The sequence below is a fragment of the Colius striatus genome, unplaced genomic scaffold (genome assembly GCF_028858725.1).
Source record: "Colius striatus isolate bColStr4 unplaced genomic scaffold, bColStr4.1.hap1 scaffold_60, whole genome shotgun sequence".
Taxonomy (NCBI): Eukaryota; Metazoa; Chordata; class Aves; order Coliiformes; family Coliidae; genus Colius; species Colius striatus.
Window position 1 is genome coordinate 733384 of NW_026908534.1, and position 15000 is coordinate 748383.

Genomic DNA, 15000 nt, shown 5'->3' on the forward strand with positions numbered 1-15000 from the left:
CTCAAGACTCTACGGCCGCCTGCACGACTCAAGCTCACCGCCAATGACAGCGGGCAGCTGCACCGGCTCTGCCCCCCGACGTGCAGGGGGGGACAGGGCTCCAGCTTAAGGCCGGAAAGAAAAACGCGTTCTAGGGGGGGAGAGCCAGCAAAAGCCACGGGAGCAGGCTCGAGACTCTCAACCCCCGGAGTTCATCTGCATTGGACTGGCCAACCGCCGGGAGCGGCAGCCCCTGTGTGTGTTACTCTTGCCCGCTTCGCAGGCGTCCCCAGCTTAAGGCCGGGGGTGGGGGTGAAAAGAAGGATGAGGCGACGCCACCTCACCGCCAAACATTCCATTCCCTCTTGGATCAGACCCTCAAAGGAGCTGGCGGCAGCCACGGGAGGCTGGACACCATCGGGGGGGGCAAATTCTCGTCCTGATTCACCTTTTTGCCCAAAATCAGCGGGGTCATCCCAAGGGACCCAACGGAGGAGAAGGGAGAGAGAAAAGCCACTGGGGCAGGCTAGTCTCCCCCCCACAGCGTTCGAGTGCCTGGCGACCGCCACCAAGCATCAAGCTCTGCCCGGGGTGAACTCGGCTTCAAGCCAAACCCTCAACACCGGTGCCAGGCATGCAACGGACAGCGGTTGCGACCGTTCTCCAACTTTCCCCGGGTCTCTCGACTGTGCTGGGGTGGGGGTTTGGCATACCAGCGCGAGAGAGCAACCGTGCCGAGCAAGCAGGCAATTTGAGCCACCACCGGGACAAGAGCCACCTCAACGGCCGACCAGCGCCCCACTTAACACCGGCCGCGCCGCGGGCATTGCAGCCGCTCACGAGCTGAGCTGCAAGCGCGAGTCACCGCTCGCCCCTATAGTATGTAAAACTAAGTCCACGCCCGGTTTCGCTTTCAAGAGAGCGACTATGGACTTTACCGGGGTGGCGCTGTACTGCTGCCGCTTTCTACGATGACGCAACTGGAGGCAGCGCGAAACAGCGACCCCTTCGAAAACACCAAGGCAGCCGCAGGGAGCACAGGTCTACCCCGAAGGTCCGTAAGGCTCGTCATGCCGGTGCCGGGTAGACCGCGAAACGATGCAGAGCAGGGTGGACCTGGCGGAGCAAATAAATAGACCCGGCGGCATCTCGGAGCCGGGAAGGCACGGCGGCTCCGCCAGAGCGAGGAGGAAACCGGGTGGCGCTGCGGAGCAGGGTAGACCTGGCAAACAACGCGGGAGACCGGGTGGCGCTGCGGAGACGGGTAGACCTGACCAACAGCGACGGAGACCGCAAGACCGGGTGGCGCTGCGGAGACGGGTAGACCTGGCTACACCGCAGGAGCGGGAACGGGTGACCGGGTGGCGCTACGGAACCCGGTAGACCTGGCTAACACCGCCGGAGCCCAGGAGGCCGGGTGGCGCTGCAGAGCCGGGTAGGCCTGGCGACACCGCCGGAGCCGTAAAGGGAGAACGGGTGGTAGCGCTCCGGAGAAGGGGAGGCCTGGTGGTACCGCCGAACCGGAAAAGAGAAAATGGGTGGTGCTGCGCATACGGGAAGAGCTGGCCAACACCGCCAGAGCTCGGGAGACGGTGGCGCTGCGGAGCCGGGTAGGCCTGGCGGCACCGCCGGAGCCGGGGAGACCAGGTGGTTCTGCGGAGCGGGGTAGACCGGGCCAACACCGCCAGAGCCGGAGAGGCCGGGTGGAGCTGCAGAGCCGAGTGGGCCTGGCGGCACCGCCGGAGCGGGGAAGGAGGACCGGGTGGTTCTGCGGAGCCGGGTAGACCGGGCTAACACCACCGGAGCCCGGGAGGCCGGGTGGCGCTGCGGAGCCGGGAAGGCCTGGCGGCACCGCCGGAGCCGTGAAGGGAGACCAGGTGGTTCTGCGGAGCGGGGTAGACCGGGCCAACACCGCCAGAGCCGGAGAGGCCGGGTGGCGCTGCGGAGCCGGGTAGGCCTGGCGGCACCGCCGGAGCGGGGAATGGGGACCGGGAGGTTCTGCGGAGCCGGGTAGACCGGGCCAACACCGCCAGAGCCGGAGAGGCCGGGTGGCGCTGCGGAGCCGGGTAGTCCTGGCGGCACCGCCGGAGCGGGGAATGGGGACCGGGAGGTTCTGCGGAGCAGGGTAGACCGGGCAAACACCGCCGGAGCCGGAGGGGCAGGGTGGCGCTGCGGAGCCGGGAAGGCCTGGCGGCACCGCCGGAGCAGGGAAGGGGGACGGGGTGGTTCTGCGGAGCCGGGTAGACCGGGCTAACACCGCCGGAGCCCGGGAGGCCGGGTGGCGCTGCGGAGCCGGGTACGCCCGGCGGCACCGCCAGAGCGGGGAAGGGGGACCGGGTGGTTCATCGGAGCCGGGTAGACCGTGCAAACACCGCCAGAGCCGGAGAGGCCGGGTGGCGCCGCGGAGCCGGGTACGCCCGGCGGCACCGCCGGAGCCGTAAAGGGAGACCAGGTGGTTCTGCGGAGCGGGGTAGACCGGGCAAACACCGCGAGAGCCGGAGAGGCCGGGTGGCGCTGCGGAGCCGGGTAGGCATGGCGGCACCGCCAGAGCGGGGAATGGGGACCGGGAGGTTCTGCGGAGCCGGGTAGACCGGGCCAACACCGCCAGAGCCGGAGAGGCCGGGTGGCGCTGCGGAGCCGGGTAGTCCTGGCGGCACCGCCGGAGCGGGGAATGGGGACCGGGAGGTTCTGCGGAGCAGGGTAGACCGGGCAAACACCGCCGGAGCCGGAGGGGCAGGGTGGCGCTGCGGAGCCGGGAAGGCCTGGCGGCACCGCCGGAGCGGGGAAGGGGGACCGGGTGGTTCATCGGAGCCGGGTAGACCGTGCAAACACCGCCAGAGCCGGAGAGGCCGGGTGGCGCCGCGGAGCCGGGTAGGCCTGGCAAACACCGCCGGAGCGGGGAAAGGGAGATCGGGTGGTTCTGCGGAGCCGGGTAGACCGGGCAAACACCGCCGGAGCCCGGGAGACCGGGTGGCGCTGCGGAGCACGGTAGGCCTGGCGAACACCGCCAGAGCCCGGGAGGCCGGGTGGCGTTGCGGAGCCAGGTAGACCTGGCTACAATGCCGGAGCCCGGGAGACCGGGTGGCGCTGCGGAGCCGGGTAGACCTGGCGACACTTTCGCAGCCGTGGACACCTGGTGGCACCCGCTGTAGCTGGTTGTGCGTAAAACCAACCTTTCCACGCACCTTTTCACCCCGTACCCCAACTTTTTCGAGAGTTAGGAGTCTCTGCTTCCGGATGGGGTGCCCCACTGCCAAGTCCGCGCCTCGAGGGTTTATTTTTCCTTTTCTTTTCTTCCTCCTCCTCCCCCTACTCCTTCTCCTCCCCCCCCCCCCAAACTTTTTACCGTTGTTTTTTTTGGAATTTTATTTTCCGGCTTGAATTTATTTCTTCATTTCCCGGGAATAAAATACGTTGACCAGCTGTAAATGTGTCTGCAGGTGCCAACTCAGACATACATGCTTCCCCCCCCAAACAGACATACACACAGATAAGCGCGCGAGCACCACCCCCCCCGCCCACCCCCCCCCCCCTTCCTCTCTCTCCCGCCCTGAGGAGGTCAGGTGCTTCTCCTCTCCAAGCAGTCTGTCTGGCGCCCCCGAGGAGGGGGGGCGGGGGAAGGCGCAGAGAGGTAGCTGGATCCTCCTTCAGGGAGGAGTGGGCGGCATTTCCCGCCTAGCCAAGGGTCACGGGCTCATTTGTGGCGCCAGCAGCGGCAGGGGAAAGGAGGGGGGTGGTCTGGCACAAGGGAAGGCAACAGGGCGGTCGGCGAGCCGGAGTCTGGTGGAAAGGTAGGCTGAAGAAGAGATGGTTTCCCTTTTGACAAAGATTTCTGTTTAGGTCAGTTGAGAGAGTTTTGGGGGTTTTGGGCTTTTATCCCTTCCCCCCCACACACACCCCCACCCCCACCCCCACCCCCGGCTCAGCGTTCGTTTGTTTTTCAACTCGTGGCAGCAGGTGGAGTACAAGGGGGGGCGGGCGGCAGGCAGGACTGCAGCAGGGCGAGTGACTGACTGAGAAAGAAACGCGGGAGTCGGGGCAGGAGCACGGGCTTGTGCCCCGGGAGCCCGGGGTCGAGACTGCACGGCGCCGGGACTCCCTTCTGCCGCGCGGCTGGGAAACAGGAAGAGACGCCGCTGGGTCCTAAAGTCTCCCCGCGGCGGTGGCAAAGCCGGCAACGGTGGGCAGGGACAGGAGTGAGGAGACAGAGACGCCGCTGGGTCCTAAAGTCTCCCCGCGGCGGTGGCAAAGCCGGCAACGGTGGGCAGGGACAGGAGTGAGGAGACAGAGACGGCGCTGGGTCCTAAAGTCTCCCCGCTTCAACTTCCCGTAGGGGCGGCTGGGCAAGGAAGCAAGCCACACGGTCCAGGAATCGGGGGGGGGGGGTGGGGGGGTGTGTGTGTTCCTGTGTCACAGTGAACCGTGTGCGAGGCCGACGAGGAGGGGTGGGGCAGAGAAGGGAGGCTGGCGGGCGGGGGGGGGGGTTGAGGCACGGGGTGGGGGGGCGGTGGGGTTTGGGGAGGGGGTGGGCGCGGCGGAGACAGGGAAGGGCAGCCAGGCTCCAATAGGCAGCATGTGTCACAATGAACCTTTTATCGGGGTGACGGTGGAGAGGGATTAATGGCGGCCGGGTTTGCAGCAAGCCACAGGGTGCAGGGCTGGGGCGGGGAGGGGAATAGCCTATATCACAGTGAATAGTATGTGGGGTTGTCGGGGGGATGGGGGGAGGTGCGGTGGAGACAAAGAACGGCGGCTGGGCTCATAGGGGAAACCTGTGTCACAATGGACCTGTTGCCAGGGTGACAGTGGAGATGGGGTAATGGCGGCCGGGCTCGCTGCGGGCCACGGGGTGCGGGCTTTGGGCGGGGGCAACCTGCATCGCAATGTACCTGTTGAGGGCATGAGGGTGGAGACAGGGTAACGGCAGCTAGGATCGCAGCAGGTCACGGGGTGCAGCGTGAGTGGAGGGACGGCCTGCATCACAATGAACGCGTTGTCGGCATGACGGCGGAGACGGGATAACATAAGCCGGGCCCTCAGCGGCCCTCGGGTTGCAGGGTTTCGGCGGGGAACGGCCTGCGTCACAATGAATCCGTTTTCAGGGTGACGACGGAGAGGGGCAACGGATCCCGGGCCCGCAGCAGGCCTGGGTTTGCAGGGTTTGGGCGGCGGCAGCCTGGGTCACAAGGAAGCCGTTGTCGGGGTGGCGGCAGAGAGGGGCAATGGACCCCGGGCCTGCAGCAGGCCTGGGTTTGCAAGGTTTGGTCGGGGGCGACCTGCATCACAAGGAAGCCGTTTTCAGGGTGACGGCGGAGATGGACAACGGACCCACGGCCTGCAGCAGCCGTGCGTTTGCTAAACTTGGGCGGGGGCGGCCTACGTCACAATGAACCCGTTGTCGGGGTGACGGCGGAGAGGGGAAAAAAACCCCGGGCCCGCAGCAGTCCTGCATTTGCAAGGTTTGGGCGGGGACGGCCTGCGTCACAATGAACCCGTTGTCGGGGTGACGGAGGAGAGGGGCAACAAACCCCAGGCCCGCAGCAGTCCTGGGCTTGCAAGGTTTGGGCGGGGGCGGCCTGCATCACAATGAACCCGTTGTCGGGGTGACGGAGGAGAGGGGCAACGGACCGTGGGCCTGCAGCGGAGGGCGGCAGTGGGTGAGGAGTCCGAAAGCCAGGAAGGGACAAGAAAAGGTTTGCAACTGTGTTGATAATGCCGCCTTGTTGTCTTGCAGCCCGCGTCATCGGCCGCGTCGATGCGCCCCATGCCTGCGTGTGTCCGTGTGATGCGCTCGTGTCGGCTCCCAGTCGACCCCATTCCCTGGAAAAGAGCAGCGAAGTAGCTCCTCGTCCTGAGGGCCGTTCTGCTAAGTCGGGAGGGTCCTGCACCCAATCAGGTACTGCGATCAGGTACTGCCCAAGGAAGCCGATGTCGGGGTGACGGAGGAGGGGGGCAACAAACCCCGGGCCCGCAGCAGGCCTGGGTTTGCAAGGTTTTGTCGGGGGGGACCTGCGTGACAATGAACCCGTTGTCGGGGTGACGGTGGAGAGGGGCAACGGACCCCGGGCCCATAGCAGGCCTGGGTTTTCAAGGTTTGGGCAGGGGACGGCCTGCGTCACAGGGAAGTCGTTGTCGGGGTGACGGCGGAGAGGGGAACAAAACCCCGGGCCCGCACCGGGCCTGGGTTTTCAAGGTTTGGTCAGGGGCGGCCTGCGTCACAATGAACCCGTTGTCGGGGTGACAGCGGAGAGGGGCAACGGTCCCCAGGCCCGCAGCAGGCCTGGGTTTTCAAGGTTTGGTCAGGGGCGGCCTGCGTCACAATGAACCCGTTGTCGGGGTGACGGCGGAGAGGGGCAACGGACCCAGGGCCCGCAGCAGGCGTCCGTTTGCAAGGTCTGGGCGGGGGCGACCTGTGTCACAATGAACCCGTTGTCGGGGTGACAGCGGAGAGGGGCAACGGTCCCCAGGCTCGCAGCGGGCCTGGGTTTGCAAGGTTTCGGCGGGGGACGGCCTGCGTCACAATGAACCCGTTGTCGGGGTGACGGCGGAGAGGGGCAACAAACCCCAGGACCGCAGCGGGCCTGGGTTTGAAAGGTTTGGGTGGGGGCGGCCTGCGTCACAATGAACCCGTTGTTGGGGTGACGGAGGAGAGGGGCAACGGACCGTGGGCCTGCAGCGGAGGGCGGCAGTGGGTGAGGAGTCCGAAAGCCAGGAAGGGACAAGAAAAGGTTTGCAACTGTGTTGATAACGCCACCTTGTTGTCTTGCAGCCCGTGTCATCAGCCGCGTCGATGCGCCCCATGCATGCGTGTGTCCGTGTGATGCGCTCGTGTCAGCTCCCAGTCGACCCCATTCCCTGGAAAGGAGCAGCGAAGTAGCTCCTCGTCCTCAGGGCCGTTCGGCTAAGTCGGGAGGGTCCTGCACCCAATCAGGTACTGCGATCAGGTACTGCCCAAGGAAGCCGATGTCGGGGTGACGGAGGAGGGGGGCAACAAACCCCAGGCCCGCAGCAGGCCTGGGTTTGCAAGGTTTTGTCGGGGGGGGGCCTGCGTCACAATGAACCCGTTGTCGGGGTGACGGTGGAGACGGGCAAAAGACCCCGGGCCCATAGCAGGCCTGGGTTTGCAAGGTTTGGGCGGGGGACGGCCTGCGTCACAATGAACCCGTTGTCGGGGTGACGGCGGAGAGGGGCAAGAGACCCCGGGCCCATAGCAGGCCTGAGTTTTCAAGGTTTTGGCGGGGGACGGCCTGCGTCACAGGGAAGTCGTTGTCGGGGTGACGGCGGAGAGGGGAACAAAACCCCGGGCCCGCAGCAGGCCTGGGTTTGCAAGGTTTGGTCAGGGGGCGGCCTGCGTCACAGGGAAGTCGTTGTCGGGGTGACGACGGAGAGGGGCAACGGACCCAGGGCCCGCAGCAGGCCTGGGTTTCCAAGGTTTCGGCGGGGGACGGCCTGCGTCACAATGAACCCGTTGTCGGGGTGAGGGCGGAGAGGGGCAACGGACCCAGGGCCCGCAGCAGGCCTGGGTTTTCAAGGTTTGGTCAGGGGCGGCCTGCGTCACAATGAACCCGTTGTCGGGGTGAGGGCGGAGAGGGGCAACGGACCCAGGGCCCGCAGCAGGCCTGGGTTTGCAAGGTTTTGTCGGGGGCGGCCTGCGTCACAATGAACCTGTTGTCGGGGTGACGGCGGAGAGGGGCAACGGACCCAGGGCCCGCAGCAGGCCTGGGTTTGCAAGGTTTGGGCGGGGGACGGCCTGCGTCACAAGGAAGCCGTTGTCGGGGTGGCGGCGGAGAGGGGAACAAAACCCCGGGCCCGCACCGGGCCTGGGTTTTCAAGGTTTGGTCAGGGGCGGCCTGCGTCACAATGAACCCGTTGTCGGGGTGACAGCGGAGAGGGGCAACGGTCCCCAGGCCCGCAGCAGGCCTGGGTTTTCAAGGTTTGGTCAGGGGCGGCCTGCGTCACAATGAACCCGTTGTCGGGGTGACGGCGGAGAGGGGCAACGGACCCAGGGCCCGCAGCAGTCCTGCATTTGCAAGGTTTGGGCGGGGACGGCCTGCGTCACAATGAACCCGTTGTCGGGGTGACGGAGGAGAGGGGCAACAAACCCCAGGCCCGCAGCAGTCCTGGGCTTGCAAGGTTTGGGCGGGGGCGGCCTGCATCACAATGAACCCGTTGTCGGGGTGACGGAGGAGAGGGGCAACGGACCGTGGGCCTGCAGCGGAGGGCGGCAGTGGGTGAGGAGTCCGAAAGCCAGGAAGGGACAAGAAAAGGTTTGCAACTGTGTTGATAATGCCGCCTTGTTGTCTTGCAGCCCGCGTCATCGGCCGCGTCGATGCGCCCCATGCCTGCGTGTGTCCGTGTGATGCGCTCGTGTCGGCTCCCAGTCGACCCCATTCCCTGGAAAAGAGCAGCGAAGTAGCTCCTCGTCCTGAGGGCCGTTCTGCTAAGTCGGGAGGGTCCTGCACCCAATCAGGTACTGCGATCAGGTACTGCCCAAGGAAGCCGATGTCGGGGTGACGGAGGAGGGGGGCAACAAACCCCGGGCCCGCAGCAGGCCTGGGTTTGCAAGGTTTTGTCGGGGGGGACCTGCGTGACAATGAACCCGTTGTCGGGGTGACGGTGGAGAGGGGCAACGGACCCCGGGCCCATAGCAGGCCTGGGTTTTCAAGGTTTGGGCAGGGGACGGCCTGCGTCACAGGGAAGTCGTTGTCGGGGTGACGGCGGAGAGGGGAACAAAACCCCGGGCCCGCACCGGGCCTGGGTTTTCAAGGTTTGGTCAGGGGCGGCCTGCGTCACAATGAACCCGTTGTCGGGGTGACAGCGGAGAGGGGCAACGGTCCCCAGGCCCGCAGCAGGCCTGGGTTTTCAAGGTTTGGTCAGGGGCGGCCTGCGTCACAATGAACCCGTTGTCGGGGTGACGGCGGAGAGGGGCAACGGACCCAGGGCCCGCAGCAGGCGTCCGTTTGCAAGGTCTGGGCGGGGGCGACCTGTGTCACAATGAACCCGTTGTCGGGGTGACAGCGGAGAGGGGCAACGGTCCCCAGGCTCGCAGCGGGCCTGGGTTTGCAAGGTTTCGGCGGGGGACGGCCTGCGTCACAATGAACCCGTTGTCGGGGTGACGGCGGAGAGGGGCAACAAACCCCAGGACCGCAGCGGGCCTGGGTTTGAAAGGTTTGGGTGGGGGCGGCCTGCGTCACAATGAACCCGTTGTTGGGGTGACGGAGGAGAGGGGCAACGGACCGTGGGCCTGCAGCGGAGGGCGGCAGTGGGTGAGGAGTCCGAAAGCCAGGAAGGGACAAGAAAAGGTTTGCAACTGTGTTGATAACGCCACCTTGTTGTCTTGCAGCCCGTGTCATCAGCCGCGTCGATGCGCCCCATGCATGCGTGTGTCCGTGTGATGCGCTCGTGTCAGCTCCCAGTCGACCCCATTCCCTGGAAAGGAGCAGCGAAGTAGCTCCTCGTCCTCAGGGCCGTTCGGCTAAGTCGGGAGGGTCCTGCACCCAATCAGGTACTGCGATCAGGTACTGCCCAAGGAAGCCGATGTCGGGGTGACGGAGGAGGGGGGCAACAAACCCCAGGCCCGCAGCAGGCCTGGGTTTGCAAGGTTTTGTCGGGGGGGGGCCTGCGTCACAATGAACCCGTTGTCGGGGTGACGGTGGAGACGGGCAAAAGACCCCGGGCCCATAGCAGGCCTGGGTTTGCAAGGTTTGGGCGGGGGACGGCCTGCGTCACAATGAACCCGTTGTCGGGGTGACGGCGGAGAGGGGCAAGAGACCCCGGGCCCATAGCAGGCCTGAGTTTTCAAGGTTTTGGCGGGGGACGGCCTGCGTCACAGGGAAGTCGTTGTCGGGGTGACGGCGGAGAGGGGAACAAAACCCCGGGCCCGCAGCAGGCCTGGGTTTGCAAGGTTTGGTCAGGGGGCGGCCTGCGTCACAGGGAAGTCGTTGTCGGGGTGACGACGGAGAGGGGCAACGGACCCAGGGCCCGCAGCAGGCCTGGGTTTCCAAGGTTTCGGCGGGGGACGGCCTGCGTCACAATGAACCCGTTGTCGGGGTGAGGGCGGAGAGGGGCAACGGACCCAGGGCCCGCAGCAGGCCTGGGTTTGCAAGGTTTTGTCGGGGGCGGCCTGCGTCACAATGAACCTGTTGTCGGGGTGAGGGCGGAGAGGGGCAACGGACCCAGGGCCCGCAGCAGGCCTGGGTTTGCAAGGTTTGGGCGGGGGACGGCCTGCGTCACAAGGAAGCCGTTGTCGGGGTGACGGCGGAGAGGGGAACAAAACCCCGGGCCCGCACCGGGCCTGGGTTTTCAAGGTTTGGTCAGGGGCGGCCTGCGTCACAATGAACCCGTTGTCGGGGTGACAGCGGAGAGGGGCAACGGTCCCCAGGCCCGCAGCAGGCCTGGGTTTTCAAGGTTTGGTCAGGGGCGGCCTGCGTCACAATGAACCCGTTGTCGGGGTGACGGCGGAGAGGGGCAACGGACCCAGGGCCCGCAGCAGGCGTCCGTTTGCAAGGTCTGGGCGGGGGCGACCTGTGTCACAATGAACCCGTTGTCGGGGTGACGGCGGAGAGGGGCAACAAACTCCAGGCCCGCAGAAGGCCTGGGCTTGCAAGTTTTGGGCGGGGGCGGCCTGCGTCACAATGAACCCATTGTCGGGGTGACGGAGGAGAGGGACAACGGACCGTGGGCCTGCAGCGGAGGGCGGCAGTGGGTGAGGAGTCCGAAAGCCAGGAAGGGACAAGAAAAGGTTTGCAACTGTGTTGATAATGCCGCCTTGTTGTCTTGCAGCCCGCGTCATCGGCCGCGTCGATGCGCCCCATGCCTGCGTGTGTCCGTGTGATGCGCTCGTGTCGGCTCCCAGTCGACCCCATTCCCTGGAAAGGAGCAGCGAAGTAGCTCCTCGTCCTCAGGGCCGTTCTGCTAAGTCGGGAGGGTCCTGCACCCAATCAGGTACTGCGATCAGGTACTGCCCAAGGAAGCCGATGTCGGGGTGACGGAGGAGGGGGGCAACAAACCCCGGGCCCGCAGCAGGCCTGGGTTTGCAAGGTTTTGTCGGGGGGGACCTGCGTGACAATGAACCCGTTGTCGGGGTGACGGTGGAGAGGGGCAACGGACCCCGGGCCCATAGCAGGCCTGGGTTTTCAAGGTTTGGGCAGGGGACGGCCTGCGTCACAGGGAAGTCGTTGTCGGGGTGACGGCGGAGAGGGGAACAAAACCCCGGGCCCGCACCGGGCCTGGGTTTTCAAGGTTTGGTCAGGGGCGGCCTGCGTCACAATGAACCCGTTGTCGGGGTGACGGCGGAGAGGGGCAACGGACCCAGGGCCCGCAGCAGGCGTCCGTTTGCAAGGTCTGGGCGGGGGCGACCTGTGTCACAATGAACCCGTTGTCGGGGTGACGGCGGAGAGGGGCAACGGTCCCCAGGCTCGCAGCGGGCCTGGGTTTGCAAGGTTTCGGCGGGGGACGGCCTGCGTCACAATGAACCCGTTGTCGGGGTGACGGCGGAGAGGGGCAACAAACCCCAGGACCGCAGCGGGCCTGGGTTTGAAAGGTTTGGGTGGGGGCGGCCTGCGTCACAATGAACCCGTTGTTGGGGTGACGGAGGAGAGGGGCAACGGACCGTGGGCCTGCAGCGGAGGGCGGCAGTGGGTGAGGAGTCCGAAAGCCAGGAAGGGACAAGAAAAGGTTTGCAACTGTGTTGATAACGCCACCTTGTTGTCTTGCAGCCCGTGTCATCAGCCGCGTCGATGCGCCCCATGCATGCGTGTGTCCGTGTGATGCGCTCGTGTCGGCTCCCAGTCGACCCCATTCCCTGGAAAGGAGCAGCGAAGTAGCTCCTCGTCCTCAGGGCCGTTCGGCTAAGTCGGGAGGGTCCTGCACCCAATCAGGTACTGCGATCAGGTACTGCCCAAGGAAGCCGATGTCGGGGTGACGGAGGAGGGGGGCAACAAACCCCAGGCCCGCAGCAGGCCTGGGTTTGCAAGGTTTTGTCGGGGGGGGGCCTGCGTCACAATGAACCCGTTGTCGGGGTGACGGTGGAGACGGGCAAAAGACCCCGGGCCCATAGCAGGCCTGGGTTTGCAAGGTTTGGGCGGGGGACGGCCTGCGTCACAATGAACCCGTTGTCGGGGTGACGGCGGAGAGGGGCAACGGACCCAGGGCCCGCAGCAGGCCTGAGTTTTCAAGGTTTTGGCGGGGGACGGCCTGCGTCACAGGGAAGTCGTTGTCGGGGTGACGGTGGAGAGGGGAACAAAACCCCGGGCCCATAGCAGGCCTGGGTTTTCTAGGTTTGGTCAGGGGCGGCCTGCGTCGCAATGAACCCGTTGTCGGGGTGACGGCGGAGAGGGGCAAGAGACCCCGGGCCCATAGCAGGCCTGAGTTTTCAAGGTTTTGGCGGGGGACGGCCTGCGTCACAGGGAAGTCGTTGTCGGGGTGACGGTGGAGAGGGGAACAAAACCCCGGGCCCGCAGCAGGCCTGGGTTTGCAAGGTTTGGTCAGGGGGCGGCCTGCGTCACAGGGAAGTCGTTGTCGGGGTGACGACAGAGAGGGGCAACGGACCCAGGGCCCGCAGCAGGCCTGGGTTTCCAAGGTTTCGGCGGGGGACGGCCTGCGTCACAATGAACCCGTTGTCGGGGTGACGGCGGAGAGGGGCAACGGACCCAGGGCCCGCAGCAGGCCTGGGTTTGCAAGGTTTGGGCGGGGGACGGCCTGCGTCACAATGAACCCGTTGTCGGGGTGAGGGCGGAGAGGGGCAACGGACCCAGGGTCCGCAGCAGGCCTGGGTTTGCAAGGTTTGGGCGGGGGACGGCCTGCGTCACAATGAACCCGTTGTCGGGGTGACGGCGGAGAGGGGCAACGGACCCAGGGCCCGCAGCAGGCGTCTGTTTGCAAGGTTTGGGCGGGCAAAGGAACAATAAGAAAAGAGGAACGGGGTGCAAGCGGCATGCGCGTGTTTTTGTTTGCTCGGAAGATTCTGCGGCCAGGCGGCATCCTCGACGAGGTAAGCTAAATGGGTATCTGTGAATTCGTTACTTAGTTAATTCATTGTCACTAGACAATTAGCTGATGAAGTTCATTTGTTTATGAGTAAAAAAAAAAAAAAAAAAAAAAAAACCAAAACAAAAAACCCCACTAGCTAACTACCTTTGAATTAAGAATCGAATTGGGATGAATCCTCTTCATTCAGTTTTAATTCATGTATTACAGTTTGTTGCTACGCTAAGAGCAATCAACGCTCAATGGACACACACATCGGCGGAAGTCATTTCCAGGGCCAGGAGTTTTAATTTGCGCGTGTGTGATGATTAAAAACATAGCGGCGGGGCTGTCGCCAGGTCCACCCTCCCTGGCAAATCGGCGGGGGGGCGCGGGGGGGGCGCGGGGGGAGGGAGAAAGGGGGGTGAGGTTGCGGCCAGGTCTACCCCGCCGGAAATCATAGCGGCAAGGTCGTCGCCAGGTCTACCCCTCCGAAAGAACGTGGCGTCCGGGCTGCCAGGTCTACCCCCTCGTCGGCGGGGGGAAAAAAAAAATAAAAAAAATAAAAAAAACTAAAAAAAAAACACCCCAAAAGCGGCGGGGCTACCGCCAGGTCTACCTACCCTGGCAAGTCGGCGGAGGGGTGGGGGGGGAAGGGGGGGGGGGGGGAAGGGGGGGGCGGGGGGTTCGGGTTCGGCCAGGTCTACCCCGCCGGTAACAACATAGCGGCAAGATCGTCGCCAGGTCTACCACTCCGAAAGAACGCGGCGGCCTGGGCTGCCAGGTCTACCCCTCGGGAACATCATAGCGGCGGGGCTGTCGCCAGGTCCACCCTCCCTGGCAAATCGGCGAGGGGGGGAGGTTGGGGGGGAAAGAAGAGTTCGGTTGCGGCCAGGTCTACCCCGCTGGCAAATCATAGCGGCAAGGTCGTCGCCAGGTCTACCCCCTCGTAGGCGGAAAAAAAACCCCAAAAGCGGCGGGGCTTCCGCCACGTCTACGTTCCCTGGCAAATCGGCGGGGGGGGGAAGGGGGGGGGGGGGGCGGGGGTTCGGTTTCGGCCAGGTCATCCCCGCCGGCAAATCATAGCGGCAAGGTCGTCGCCAGGTCTACCCATCCGAAAGAACGTGGCGGCTGGGCTGTCAGGTCTTGCCCCTCGTAGGCGGGGGAAAAAAAAAAAAAAAAAAGCGGCGGGTCTTTCGCCAGGTCTTCCCACCCCTCCGGCAGCTGATAGCGGCGGGGCTGTCGCCAGGTCCACCCTCCCTGGCAAATCGGCGGGGGGCGCGGGGGGGGCGGGGGGGAGAAGGGGGGTTAGGTTGCGGCCAGGTCTACCCCGCCGGAAATCATAGCGGCAAGGTCGTCGCCAGGTCTACCCCTCCGAAAGAACGTGGCGTCCGGGCTGCCAGGTCTACCCGCTCGTAGGCGGGGGGGAAAAAAAAAAAAAAAAAAACCAACAAAAAAACCAAAAAACCACCCCAAATGCGGCGGGGCTACCGCCAGGTCTACCTACCCTGGCAATTCGGCGGGGGTGGGGGGGGGGAGGAAAAGGGGGGGCGGGGGGTTCGGTTTCGGCCAGGTCATCGCCGCCGGCAAATCGTCGCCAGGTCTACCCATCCGAAAGAACGTGGCGGCCGGGCTGTCAGGTCTTGTCCCTCGTAGGCGGGGAAAAAAAAAAGAAAAAAGCGGCGGAGCTGTCGCCAGGTCTACGCCTCCGGCAAAGCACTGCGGCGGGTCTTTCACCAGGTCGCCAGGTCTACCTTCCCCATCCCCCGGCAGATACCAAGGGCGCGACTGTGGCCAGGTCTACTCTTTAAAAAAAAAGCGCGGCGGGGCGGTGGCCAGGTCTACCATCCCCATCCCCGGCAAATACCAAGGGCGCGACGGTTGCCAGGTCTACCCTTTAAAAAGCAGCGCGGCGGGACCGGCAGGTCTACCCCGGCAAAAAAAAAAAAAAGCGGCGGGGCGGTGGCCAGGTCTACCTTTCCTATCCCCCGTCAAATACCAAGGGCGCGACGGTTGCCAGGTCTACCCTTTAAAAAAAAAAAGCGCGGCGGGGCG